This window comes from Oryctolagus cuniculus, chromosome 1, assembly GCF_051225735.1.
Source record: "Oryctolagus cuniculus isolate XC-2025 breed Fujian yellow rabbit chromosome 1, ASM5122573v1, whole genome shotgun sequence".
NCBI lineage: Eukaryota > Metazoa > Chordata > Mammalia > Lagomorpha > Leporidae > Oryctolagus > Oryctolagus cuniculus.
In genome coordinates, this window is record NC_142867.1 from 80,571,333 (window position 1) to 80,585,015 (window position 13,683).

The 13,683-nt window shown below is 36.4% G+C and overlaps 1 protein-coding gene across 2 annotated transcripts in view; it reads right to left on the reverse strand.

Annotated features, from left to right (window-relative positions):
* Nucleotides 1–12,859, reverse strand: part of NOX4 (NADPH oxidase 4) — a 208,546-nt gene extending 195,687 nt beyond the window's left edge. For both annotated transcript variants that reach the window (XM_089311743.1, XM_089311732.1), the window contains exon 1: nt 12,720–12,859. The gene's annotated coding sequence lies outside the window, so the exon portion shown is untranslated. The remainder of the gene's footprint in view (nt 1–12,719) is intronic.
* Between the last annotated feature and the right edge of the window lie 824 nt (nt 12,860–13,683).

Sequence of the window (13,683 nt, forward strand, 5' to 3'; positions counted from 1 at the left end):
TCCCTGCCACCCACTTAAAAGACCTGTAATAAGTTCCAGACTCCTGGCTTTAGCTTAGCCCAGACCCACCTGTTGCCAGCATTTGAGAAGTGAACCAGCCAATCAAAGATCTCTCTCTGTGTGTGTCTCTTTTTTTCCTTCTATTCCTTTCAGGTAAACAAAAATAAATTTTAACATTTTTATATAATGGATGCAGCTCTAAATTATGTACCTACTAAGTGTCAGTCACTGTCCTTGGTACTTAATATACAAAAATCTCCCTAAATTCTTATAGCCATTCTCCCTGAGGATGTTAGGAGCACCTTCGCTCTAAAGACAGGAAACTGAAACTAACAGAAATGAAGAAACTTGCCTGAGGTGGCAAAGAAGGTTTATTTAAGTTCAGCTGCTCATAATCCGGCTCTTTTTGAAAGCCTTTTGTAACATGACACAATACAGTACAAATGTCACTTTTTATACCAAATCACTATTATTTCATAGTTTTGTGAAAGGGGCCCGGATCTATTTATGTTGACTTAAAACAGTTCTTCAAGCCATCCTCAAGGGACAGAACTATTGTCTGGGTTGCGAAGAACTCTCATTAATGAGGTTCTTTGCAATATAATTGTCTGTAACCCAGACTGTTTTATATAAGAGTTTATTGTCTCTCCCAAACTAAGAAAGTAATGTAATGAGCAGAGAATTCTGTAGCTATCTCAGTATTTCATGTACTAAAAATCATAGTTTTGCTAGGAAAAGAATTTACAAGAAAAACTCACATGACATTTTTGTTTTCGGCTGAAATAATGCAAAATTTGTGTTTTTAAAATTTGTGATTTAACACTGATCATCATGTGCTAACTATACACTCTGGCAGTTAGAGATGTTCTTGACCTATTATTTATTGCTTAACCCAGAAATGCCTATGGAAAAACTGACAAAAGTTTCCCCTTCATCCTACTTTATTACTACACACAGCACAGAGGCATATCTTCCCATGAAGCATTTCCTAGTCCACTTCCCTACCATACACACACAGACTCATCCTGGAAGTGTGCCCTCTTCAGTGTGTTCATAACAATTTGTGCAAGTGATCATGACTACACTTTCCACACATTTAGTTCTAGAATATGATGTGCTTAAGTCTCCCGATAAATTAGCCTTATTATTCAATTTTTATTGCTGAACGGGACACAAAGCTTGACACATAGTGGGGATTTAGGCAAAGTTTATTAAATGAATAAATAGTGGTTAAGTACATCATCCTTCTTGCTGTGCTGTTCTCAAATTCCAGTTTCTTACTTGTAACTGTCCCATAGTGCAAGAAGAGTTTCTGCCTAACTTGGTAATCAGCTCCCAGAACAGAATTAACTGGGCAAAAACCCCTTGATATAGGTGTCACTTACCCAGAGATCAAACCATATGCATTTGAAATAAGTGTGCACATGTATTAGTTTCCTAAGGCTGCGGTAACACATTACCACAGACTTTGTGATTAAAAAACAAAAACAAAAACAAAAAAACAGGACTTTATTGCCTCACAATTCTAACAGCCAAAAATCTAGCATCAGTTTCTCCTTCCAATCAAAAACAAGGTGTTGACAGGACCACAATCCTTGCCTTTTCCATATTCTGGTAGTTACTGGCATCCATGACTTGGAATGTGTAACCCCAATCTCTGTCTCATGGTCCATTGCCTTCTCTTCTGTTTGAATTTGAGTAAACTCATCTCTGCTTCTCTCTTATAAAGATGCTTGTGATTGCAGTTAGGGCTCACCTACTTAATAAAGGCGTCACACCAATATTCTTAATTTAATCACATCTACCAAGTCCCTTTTTCATTATAAAATAACATTTACAGATTTCTGGGATTCAGATCTGGTATCTTTGGATGGTTATCATTTAGCCTACTATTGCATTTAAATTAATTCAATTTTCATTCCCGGACTTTAGAGTAGAATTTTTGAAGAAATTCATCTTAAAAGATTGATTCCTGGTTAGCATATCTATCAAGAAGTCAAAAATTAAGGTCTGGCATTGTGGCATAGCAGGTAAAGCTTCCATCTGCGATGCCAGCATCTCATCTCGTATGGGCGCTGGTTCGTGTCCCAGCTGCTCTACTCCCGATCCAGCTCCCTGTTAATAGCTTGGGAAAAGCAGCAGAAGATGGCCCAAGTGTTTGGATCTCTGCTACTCACGTGGGAGACCTGGATGAAGCTCTGAGCTTTGACCTGGCCTGGTGCTGCCTGTTGCAGCCATCTGGAGCGTGAACTAGAGGATAGAAGACATCTTTCTTTCTTGCATGCGCGCACCCTCCTACGCTCTCTTAACTCTTTCAAAATAATAATAATAAAAAAACTCTTTTAAAAGTCAAAAATTCGATGCTAGGATGTTTGTCTGATTGAACTGAATAAGATTTCCTGGCCATTGTAACTTGATTTCATTTACCATTTTTGTTATCTATATCTGAGAAACTTGTAATAAAACATAAAATGAAAAGAGCCTGTGTATTTTTCTTCAGAACATAAAAGAGGAAACTAGGAAAACTCTATCCCAAGATGCAGCGTAACTGGTAGAATGTGTGAAACAATCCCAGAAGTCTAACTGACAAGGACATTAAAGAGAAAAGGAAACCACACTGTGTACCCAAGGCCCTTGACAAGACAGAAGGGTCCACTAGGGAGCCACTGAGAAGTGGTCCAAGTACTTAGCATTCACAAGTCTGGGGACAAGGTCCAGACAGTGACTCATGGCCATTTCCATACAAAACAAGTATAAACCATCATCTGATTCAGTTATTTAGGAATGTCTACTGTTCACTCACATGGCTTGGCCAGCTCCCTAAAAATACTGAGGAAGTTGAAGAGGTTCTTATGCCCTCAAGGACCAGATGCTCTTTGCTGGAAAACAAAGCTTGCAGAAGTGAAGGCAATTTAAGACCTCCAGAATGAAGAAGTTCAGGAAAGCTTATTGACAAAAACTGAATAATAATGAATTTTAAGAGTTGACCTACATAAAACATTTTTCCAAACTTCTGGATTTTGTAGGCTGATAAAATTTCAAAAATAAGTAAACGGTGACCATTTTTCAATGAATAAATATACACAATTTTTATATATCAATGATATCGCAATAAAGTCTTTTAAAAAAGAAAAAAAGCTATCCAAGTATTTGCTTCAATAGGGCAATTTCTAAATGCCAAAAAAATCATTCACCACTATGTTCACTAATGATAATTAATATTTCACAATTAATGATTTTAAGAAATAATAACATCTTCAACTCCCATAGAAACTAGCTACATATTCTCATTTCATAGCAGATGTCCTATTGTATTTCATTTTTTTTTTTATCCTCAGATCCCTTCTATAAGATGGATAGGACCATTCCTTATCTGAATTTTATAGAAGAAGGAGAGACACATAAACAGTAACTAACTGTCCCAAGGCAACTGTGGTATTAAGAAGTATATTTCTGGGAGCCAGTATCCCAGTTTCCTCTGCAATGTGTAACCATTGTTGAACCAGGACATGGAAATGTCCAGAGTTCTAATGCTTTAGACACCAAGTGCAGCTGTGATTGGCAACACTCCATGATCATCCCAGATGTTAGAGATTCAGCAGTTGCCCTTCATACTGCAGACACTGTGCACACTTTGAAAAGACGGTGGTCTATTGTCTGTGCCATCAATTATCCTTCTTCTTGTTCAGCATTTCTTGAGCACAATCATTAACAAAAAAAAATTCCTGGATGTTTGTAGAATTTTATTGTTCCTTAGGTTTTAAACAGGAAAACAAAAATCAAACAAATAAAAATTTTTGACACCTGCTTCCAGGTTTCTGCTTGCATCCTCAAACAGTTCTGAAATGTTAAGGAAATAAATTGGCATTCTAGAGTTATTTTTCTCTGAAGGAAGGAGAGAACTTCCACTGTTTATGGCCTCGTCTAAATACTGACAGAGTTTGTGGATTCAAAAGCCTTCCATAGCCTAGGCAGCTCATGTCAAGAGCCTAGGGTGATCACTGATGTCATACATAGGAGTGTTAATTGTTAACAACAGGAGTCACTATGTACTTACTCCCTATGCAGGATCTCTGTCCTCAAAGAGTTGTATTATAATTATGTCTAAGTGCTCACAAAAGATGTATCATTCTTGGGTAATTCTTTAAAGCTAATTAATTTTCCTTAAAAAAAAAAGTGAAATTAACATCAAGATGAAGTGACTTTGAACAGTCCTTGTCTGGACTGTTAAGGAACAGCTTTTTTTGTTTGTTTTCATGCAAATTGTTGAATTTCTTAGTATAGAGTTGGTCTTCTGTGTATAGAAGTTAATTGAAAGTGTTAATTGAAAATGAATCTTCGTGGAGAATGAGACTGAGATTGGGAGAGGGAGGAAGAATTGGGGTGGTAGTGTGGGTGGGAAGGTGAGTATACTGGGGAGAATCACTGTGTTCCTAAAGTTGTACTTATGAAAGCCATGTAGTTTGTATTCCTTAAATAAAAGGTTTCTTTAATTAAAAAAAAAAAATTGGCTGTCTACTCTAGTCTCACTAGACTTCCTGAGAAGATGAAAATCTTGAGCCCAAATGATTAGAATTTATATTGAATGCTATGAGTTTTAGAGTCATGCCAAAATCAGAATTGAAGAGTCTATGGAAAATGGCGTAACTTCCACATCATTAGAAAGGAAACCGAATGTCTGGCCAGTTAAGCATCTCATACTGGAATTCCAGTTTGAATCTCTGCTGCTCTGCTTCTGATACAGCTTCCTGCTGTCCCTGGAAAGACAGCAGAAGATGGCCCAAGTACTTGGTACTCTGCCACCCACACAAGAAATCCGGGTGGAGTTCCAGGCTCCTGGCTTTAGCCTTGCCCAGCCCTGACTGCTGCAGCCATTTAGGGAGTGAACAAGAGACTGGAAGATTTTTTTCTCTCTCTAACTCTGCCATTCAAATAAAAATAAATAAAATAAATATTTTAAAAAGAAAGAAAGAAATAAACATTGAAACCCCTTTCTGTTTCTTGAGCTTACCAAGCTCCCTCATGCCACTGGGCCTTTGCACAGGACAATAACATTTTATGAAATTTTAACCTTATTTGATTAATGTCTGCTATTAACTCCCTAACATCAAGCAACATGTCTGCTTTTTTTTTTATTATTTCGCATTGATATTTTCCTTCCTACGCTGACATGATATCCTGTGCTGCTGTAATTATTTCTGTTCCCCAAATACATCTTGTTTTCTCACATCTCCACCCATGTGTACTGCTGTTTGTGTTTCATTACACTCGGTGATGCCTATGCAGTTTCTAAACGCAGGACAGGTATGCTTTCTTCCCAGGAGCTCACAAGGATGTGCTGCAGCTGGATCAGGACTCTGTCCTGTGTGAGTTTGTGGCCAATGTTTACTGCTCCCTCACAACTGTGCTACTCTGGCTTTCCATAGTCCTTTTTTGAAACTTCATACTCGCTGCATCACACCATATTTGTTGACTTATTTTCTAGAATTTTTTAAAAACCAGACTATTGAGTATTAAGAGCAGAAATTTTTCTTCATTATCTTGTAGTTGGCACAAAGTAAGTACTCAAAATATGTTTAATGAATAAATGAATGAATAAATGAGGGAATGAATGTCTAGCATAAAATAATAGTTCAGGTCGTTTTCAAAACAAGAACACAGCACTCACCAAATCTTATTCTCTTGCCCAGAATGTAGCAAGGGTTTTAGGTTAAAACCCATTGGAGATCAAGTTCAGGAACAATAAATGGGAAAAAATTAAATACATAACTTTTATCTGCATCCTAAAGAATGTCCCATGGAATTTCACCTTCAACCAAACTTTCTTCCGTACACTTTAAGAATTTGAGGCTGGCAGATTTAAAAATACTTTGTTTTAATTTCCATTCTCATAGCTGGCTCCCTCTTATTCTTCTTGGTATATAAGTTTAAATGTTTCAACTATGAATGTATGTTGAACTGTACAATACATATTAGTTTATCTGTATCCTATCCTGGTAATGAGACTGCTTGAGGGCAATGAAAATGTGCAATTCATTTGTGTAATCCCAGGGCCTCACAGAGTACCTGGCTGCTACTCTAGTCAGTGAGTATTTGCTAAACAAGTGCCTAAGTACCTGTCTCATTCTATCCTGAGATGGTGACACTAGGCTACACTGAGAGAATGATTATAGGCATTACATTCTATTGAAAAGGTACATGGTATACACTGTAATGTCTGTACTTCATATGCTATATGTGTCATATTTCATTACTATTACTTCTGAAAATCCATCTCTCTAAACAACATATTCAATCATGTGAAAGCCAGCATATCAGGAGTATTCAATATCTTTGAAAAACCATTGTGTAGGATCAAATATTTTTAAAAAAATGTGATTTTACATTTTAAGATTCTTTATTCCTATTCTACTGAAGTTTCTGATTAAAAAGGTTTTACTTCCTTAATTCCTTTTTACCTCTTTTCCAAGTTCCATCAGTTCTTCACCTCTTTTCATTTACACTCCTACAAAAGATAGCACAGTGCCTCCACTGGATATTCATAGTTCTTTGTGGAAATTTACATTTGCTCAACTGTTATACTATGGTGCAATTATTTGCTACCAAACTGTCTTCACCATCTCAATGGAATTTCTCTGGAGTAGTATGGAACCTGACAATCTTCCATCTTTCTTCTCTATTCCCTTTTAATAATAAAACACCATGAGTTGCAATTGCATACAAGCTACCCAACTAGCAATTTCTTGCCCCATCTTATCTTTTGAACAGGGCATAGATATTGACTGTTTCTACAAACGGAATATGAGCAGAAAAGATGCAGAGAAAAGTGCTTATGCTCCATTTTCCTTTTTCCCCTTAATTAGGGGCTGGAAATATGCTTCAAGCATGGCTGGAAGAACAACACTCCAAATTATAATGAAGAAATCAGATATTACAACTCTAGATGACATTGTGGATGAGTAATAGCTACTCACCTGTATGGTCTATTTCTTAATTGTTATGAAGAGAAAGAAATAAAATTATGCTTTATCTCATACACTAGGTTTTAGTTATAGCTGCTTCACTTATTCTCTTTATTATAGAAATAGTTTCCCAGAAGTGGGGTACTGCCAGAATACACAGCATTAGTTAAACACATAACATGACAGGCAGAGAGGACCACACTGCAGGCTAAAAAGTTATTTCCCTAGATATGCCATTCCAAGATATATACAACTTGAAAATATATCCCATCATTGCTGAGCTTGTTGCTCCAGAGGAATATAGGATGAAAAAATATGTCAAAGTGTTGGTGTATGTTAGCTGCTCCATGGAACTTTCAGAAAAAAATGCTATAAAAGGAGATAATTAGACACAGAAATGGCCCACTTGCAAATACAGATGGAAGGGAACACAGCTCTGCTTAGGACCTGCAGTTTAATGGATTGGAATCTTATTAATTTTGCACTGTGGATGGTGTAGCAGCTAATTATTTTCATATTGCAAAGGACATGATACAAGCATACCCCTCAGAGCCACCCAGGGAAAGGGGCCACTAGTTTCAGATGACATTAAGGTAGCTGATGTTAAGTTTAGATAAGACAGGTAAGTGGAGAAGTGAAGACAATCAACAAAAAGGAAGGGTGTAGTAGCTTTACGAGTTTGCCCAAAACATGTCTATCTGTGGTCACTCCAAATGGAATTGACTGGAAGGATTTAGACAAAAACACCACAAAGATTTGGAGAGAATTTTAGTACGGTGGAAACCACAAGCCTGGTGTATAAGGGCCAATATTGTTAGATCAATAACCCATCCTCCAACTCTGCACCAAAAAGAACATACACCTCCAGGTCCCTATCTGATATGGATGGTGAACAAGGAGGTACTTCCCAAACAAAGTCAAAGCAGCAGGGGATGATAGACAAAGGAAACACAAGATGAGAACAGAGTAAGAGTTTGGTAAACCCAAAGAACTAACCCCACCAGCAGGATGGAGATTACTCACAGCCTCTGTCCAGGAGAAGTTAAAATTTACTATCAGCCAAACACTGTTGTGTACTTTCTGTTAAAATATGCTCCTGATTGAATGTTTTGTTGGCATTATCCTGTTCCTACTCCATTCTCAATCTGGGATAGGCCTGTGACTTGTATTTAGCTGACACTCAGTCACGGGGATACAATTCCAGCCTGATAGAGAAGATGACATTTCACTGCAGTCCTGGATTTTTCAGCTACAACAGTAACTGCATGGGATCTTAGATGAGCTCCATGCAAGAAGAATGTATTTGGGAAGGAAGCTGAGAGTTGTTAGAAGGGCAAACTGACAGAAACAGAGAGGAGCCCATGGTTATTTCATTATCCTCTAGTCCAAATAATAATAGAATCCTTGGAATTTTATCTGAGCATAAAACTGCCTTGCTAGCTCCTGCATTTCCTAGCCTACATTATAGGTAGAGACAGCATACTACTACGTTCTGATCATCAGATATAATAGAAGTAATGAGTTAAATCTTTCACTCACATCCATTAAAGTGGCCATCACTTATATTTCATTCTGTCTCTTCCCATGGAACTGGAACAAAATTGTGCTCACAAACTATCTTTGATCAGGAGAGAGAAATAATACTTTAGGAGTTAGTTGAGCAACCTGATAAGATAAATTGGGTCCTTGGGTGACCTCCTGAAACAAAAAATTATTACCAGCCATGATTAGATGAATTCCTACACAGAAGATAAAAAATCCTTGGTGAATCCACTAACTTTGGGGAGTTTTATATTATTAGTACTTAGTCTATGCACTAAATATTATAATTGGATTATGACATTATGGATTGATAACAGAAGTATATTTTAGTAGCAAGAAGCATGTTAACATTCTTAAATGTTTCCAAAACATCTTAGGTTATTGATAAGTTATGGGCTATATCTTAATCTTTCTTTTCTGCACTCTTTTCCAATTGTCATATAAAGTAACCAATCCATGTTTTAAAATTGATTAGTCAAATAATTCACAAAATATTCACATAATTAATTCTGCCTCCTGTACCTATCCTGTATCTAGCTATGTGCTTTCTCATTAAGATTTTAATTGAATTATTACACAAAATATCTTTTCTATACTAATGAACATACATTTGATCTGTATTTATCCTGGTAAACTCTTTAAGATTTACTTATTGTTTTGAAACTCAGAGTGAGATATATATAGGTATAGATACACACACACACACACACACACACAGGAAGAAAGAGAGAGAGAGAGATCTTCCATCTGCTGGCTCACTTCTCACATGGACACAACAGGAAGTCTGGACCAGGCAGAAGCATGGAGCCAAGATGGATGCCATCACATGGATGACAGGAACCCAAGCATTTGGGCCATCACCGGCTGCTTTTCCAGACATGTTAGTAGGACACTGGATCCAAAATGAAGCAGTTGGGCCTTGAACTGGTACTCCAACATGGAATGTCAAGATAGCAAACAGCAGCTTAACCTGCTGTGTTACAATGATGAGCCCTGTCCTGGAAAGTGCGAATCGTTTATTTTAACAGAAATTTTAAAACAATCGCCATAGACTATGTTTTTGGTAAATGTGGGGATGCCATTTGTGAGAAGATTTTTAAATTCCTTTTTATATATTTTGAGACCTGTAGCCATACTTTCAGTGGCAATTTCCATACTGCACTGCTGTACTCACCAATATTATGAAGTTACATGGAAATAAGTCCTTAGATAAACCCTCCTGCACACACTTATAAAACAAATAATCCAATTCTATTTATGATAATTATTAGAGTAACACTAGTCATTAATAAAGTTTCCAGCAGAATATACACAAGAAATATGCATAAAGAACATGGAGATAACACATGTGCACCACAGCATTCAACACAATAGGAGAAGAAGCTGTCGTTAATTTTCCTGATTATCAATTTGCATTGCTTCTTTTCAGCTCATTAGTACTGGACATGGATTTTTTTTTTCTTGGTAACTGAAAAACCAGGTTGTGAAATTCAAAATGCCATCTTCGAGATTCAGTCTGACACATTGCAAAGGATTAGAACTGAAGACTTGGGTCCCACTGATTCCTGACTTTGCTACTGATTTTTAAATTAACGTTGGACAATTATTTTTATCTTTCTACATTTTGAATTCTGAATTTATAGGATTTATAAAATGGGCTAGATGTTGACTAAGGTTCTCTAGTTCTAGAATTTTGTCTTTCTCTAAACTTGCTAGCCAATTACATAGCATTAAAATCTTCCCCAACCTATATTAATTGAATATCACACTTTGTATTAGACATCATGCCAGATCAAAGTTGAGATAAACGGTTACCGTGAACATGATCCCTATATTTGTAGAACTTAGAATAACATGGAAAGATAGAGACTACATTAGTAATTACAACACTAAATAATCAAGTACATTTCTGGGAGCTGTTGCCACATAGGGCAGAAAATGCTTAAGTTTAAATTGAGACTTGATAGACACTAACCATGAAAAGAGGAATGGTAGCAGGGGAACATTCAAAAAGAGGAAATCGCATGAACAAATTTCCTGAGGTGGAAGAGAGTTCTTGATCCTATCAATTTGCTGAAACTAAGCCAATGTTATTGCAATGCAGAGAATATGGCACAGCATGAGACTGTAAGTACAGCATGGTCAGTTCATTTGGAACTTTATTGTCAAATATAGTATGACTTTTTGCACTATGTACAAAGATATATGTTAAAAAATAGAAGAGTTTTAAATAAATATTCAACAATTCCAGTCTTCCTCTTAAAACATTACTATACAATGGAAGTAGCAATTGTCAGTGGAAGAGAACAGTTCTGAAGCTGTTGCTGCAGATAGATAAGAGATGATAGTGGTTTTTACAGAGTTCTTGCAGATTACAAGGAAGTAAATAGATGAGTAATTTACATACTTGGAAGCTGGAATGTCTGAAAATTGTGATTAATTTAGATATTCATATTTCAGAAGTCTGACATATCAAGGATGACTCTATAGTCAACGATTGGTCTATGTCCCATCATAAATTACATGTTGAGATATTTATAAATAGAATATCAAATTTTGAAATAAAATAATTAAGAGATATATTTCACTATACATTTAAGCAAAGCTTATTACAATCTTTAAGCATTGCTAATTTCAGATAATTTTGTGCATTTTAAAGCGGACAATTTGATTTTAGACAATTCCAGATGTTACAAAATCCTCCTACCCTGGGAAGATAATAAGATCTCCTAATTATATACTCATATAGCATTTTAATTTTTTATTAGGTAATATTCTTAGAACTGTGCCTATAAATTATATGAAATCATTCATTTTATATTAAGAAAAAGAAAATATCATTAATGTTTTTCTTCTTTGTTGACATAAAGCACAATATGAGTACTGGACCTACATGGGGGAAAGACAAAATCACTGGCTGTGTGGAGATTGTATTCAAATGATACAGGTAACTGTTAACTAAGTAAATAAATAAATATATAATTAGAAACAGTGTAAGTCATAATTTAAAAAAGTATTTGATAGAGGAAATTACAAGGGAACTATATAACTTTAAAAAATACTTATTTCTAACTACCTGAAAGAGCAAAAGAGTGTGACAGAAAGAGACAGAGAGAGATCTTCCATCCTCTGGTTCACTCCCCAAATGCCTTCAACATCCAGGGTTGTGCCAGGTGAAGCCAGATCTGAGAGCTCAATCTTAGTCTCCCATGTGCATAGCAGGGGTCCAATCACTTGAACCATCATCTACTGCTTCCCAGGATTCATTAACAGAAACCTAGGTCTGAAGTACAGGATCCAGGTCTCAACCTTGCACTCGAACGTTAAGTACCATCCTAACCCAGTATGCTGCAACACTCACCCCGGGGGAATATAATTTTAACGAGAATGTGAGGATTAGGGAAAGTCTTCCCAGGGACCTGATATACAAGCTGGGATCTAGAAAAGCAGAATTTACTTGGGTGCAAAATCAAGTTAAGAGTATTGCACAAAAAAGGAGCAGCAAGGGTGAGATTTCTGAGGTTTAGCATGCAAGGATGGCTAAAGTGCCATCCCTAAGGGGACAGCTAAAGGAAGTGGTCAGGGAACTGTGAGCATGTTGTGGTATTACATATATACATACAAACATATGTAATATACATTGTAATATATATGAGGTAACTTTGAACAGTTCATGGAAGATAGAATAAAAAGACAATGTACATTTTCCATGAGCATTTAAAGAAGTGTCATACAAATATATTAAAGAAGATTAAAACTATGAAAACACATATGAATATTATGTGTGTATTTCCTAAAAATTATCCTTAAATCTCTCCCCTCCTGACATTTGGTATTGAAAATGGATGAGAGCATCTCAATTTAGAATGTTTCTTAAGTAATATTCTGCTATATTATAATTATTCTTATTTACTCTTTTTTAAATCTTGATTTATTTATTTAAAAAGCAGAGTTACAAAGAGGCTGAGGCAGAAAGAGAGAGATCTTCAATCTGCTAGTTTGCTTACAAAATGGCCGCAATGGCTGGAGCTGCACCAATCCTAAACCAGGAGCCAGGAGCTTCCTCCAGGTCTCCCAGGTGGGCGCAGGGGCCCAAGGACTTAGGCCGCCTTCTACTGCTTTCCCAGGACACAGCAGAGAGCTGGATCTGAAGTGGAGCAGCCAGATCTCGAACCAGAGCACATAGGGGATGCTGGCACTGCAGACGCGGCTTACCTGCTACGCCACTGTGCTGGCCCCTTCATTTACTCATTTATCCATCTCTTACTTTCTCCAGTGCTCAGCTTGGTACTTCGCACATGGTAAATATTCATAGTTGAGTTCAGACAAGGAAGGCATCCAGAGGGAATTGCTTTATTTACCTTCACAGAAAGCAGAGATAGGACTTTAAAAACAAAAATAACTTCTTAGAAGAATCACAGTTTAATTCAAAGGTCAGAGCAACCCAAACAAATTTGAAGTAAAACCCAAATAGCTTAACATTCTCTTCTAGATAAATGAATTAAAACTTTGTATCTGCCTTCATAGTTTATATAGAAGGAGATTTATTTATATACTAAACATTCATTCATGTAGAATATATACAACCAAGATCAAATAAACATGCTTTCAAAAGTAGTACAAGGGTACTTCAAGAAGTTCATGAATGCATATTATGAAAACAATCAGACATGAATTGCTAGAAATTTTTGCGCCAAAATAAACCTATCTTTTAATTCAATTTCCCATGCACTTTTTGAAGTAGTCTTATAAAATTCAAAAACTATTGGTTTGCAAATTGACCTTCTCCTGACTCCAAAGATCACATTAGATATAACAATCTTAATACCATACTGTTTTATAGACTTCCTAATCCAAACCTTCCTTATGTAGAAAAACAGTTATCCCAGCAGTGACTTTCAGAAGGTCCCATATTTCAAATGTCTGCACCACAGATATAATTCCTGTAAACAAACTGGCTCTCTATGAAGTGCTGCTCTATGTCTTCCCTGGGGGTAGACAGTTTCGGAAGTCACTTTTTCATAGAGCTTGCCAATAAACTTGATGGCAATTTTGATGATCAGTACCTCTGAATTTCTTTTCCTTTTGTCCTTCTCAGATTACCCATGTTTAGGAAAAAAGGTAGAGAGATGATTGATAGCTAGGTAGGTAGATAGACAGATAGATGAGAGATAGCTAG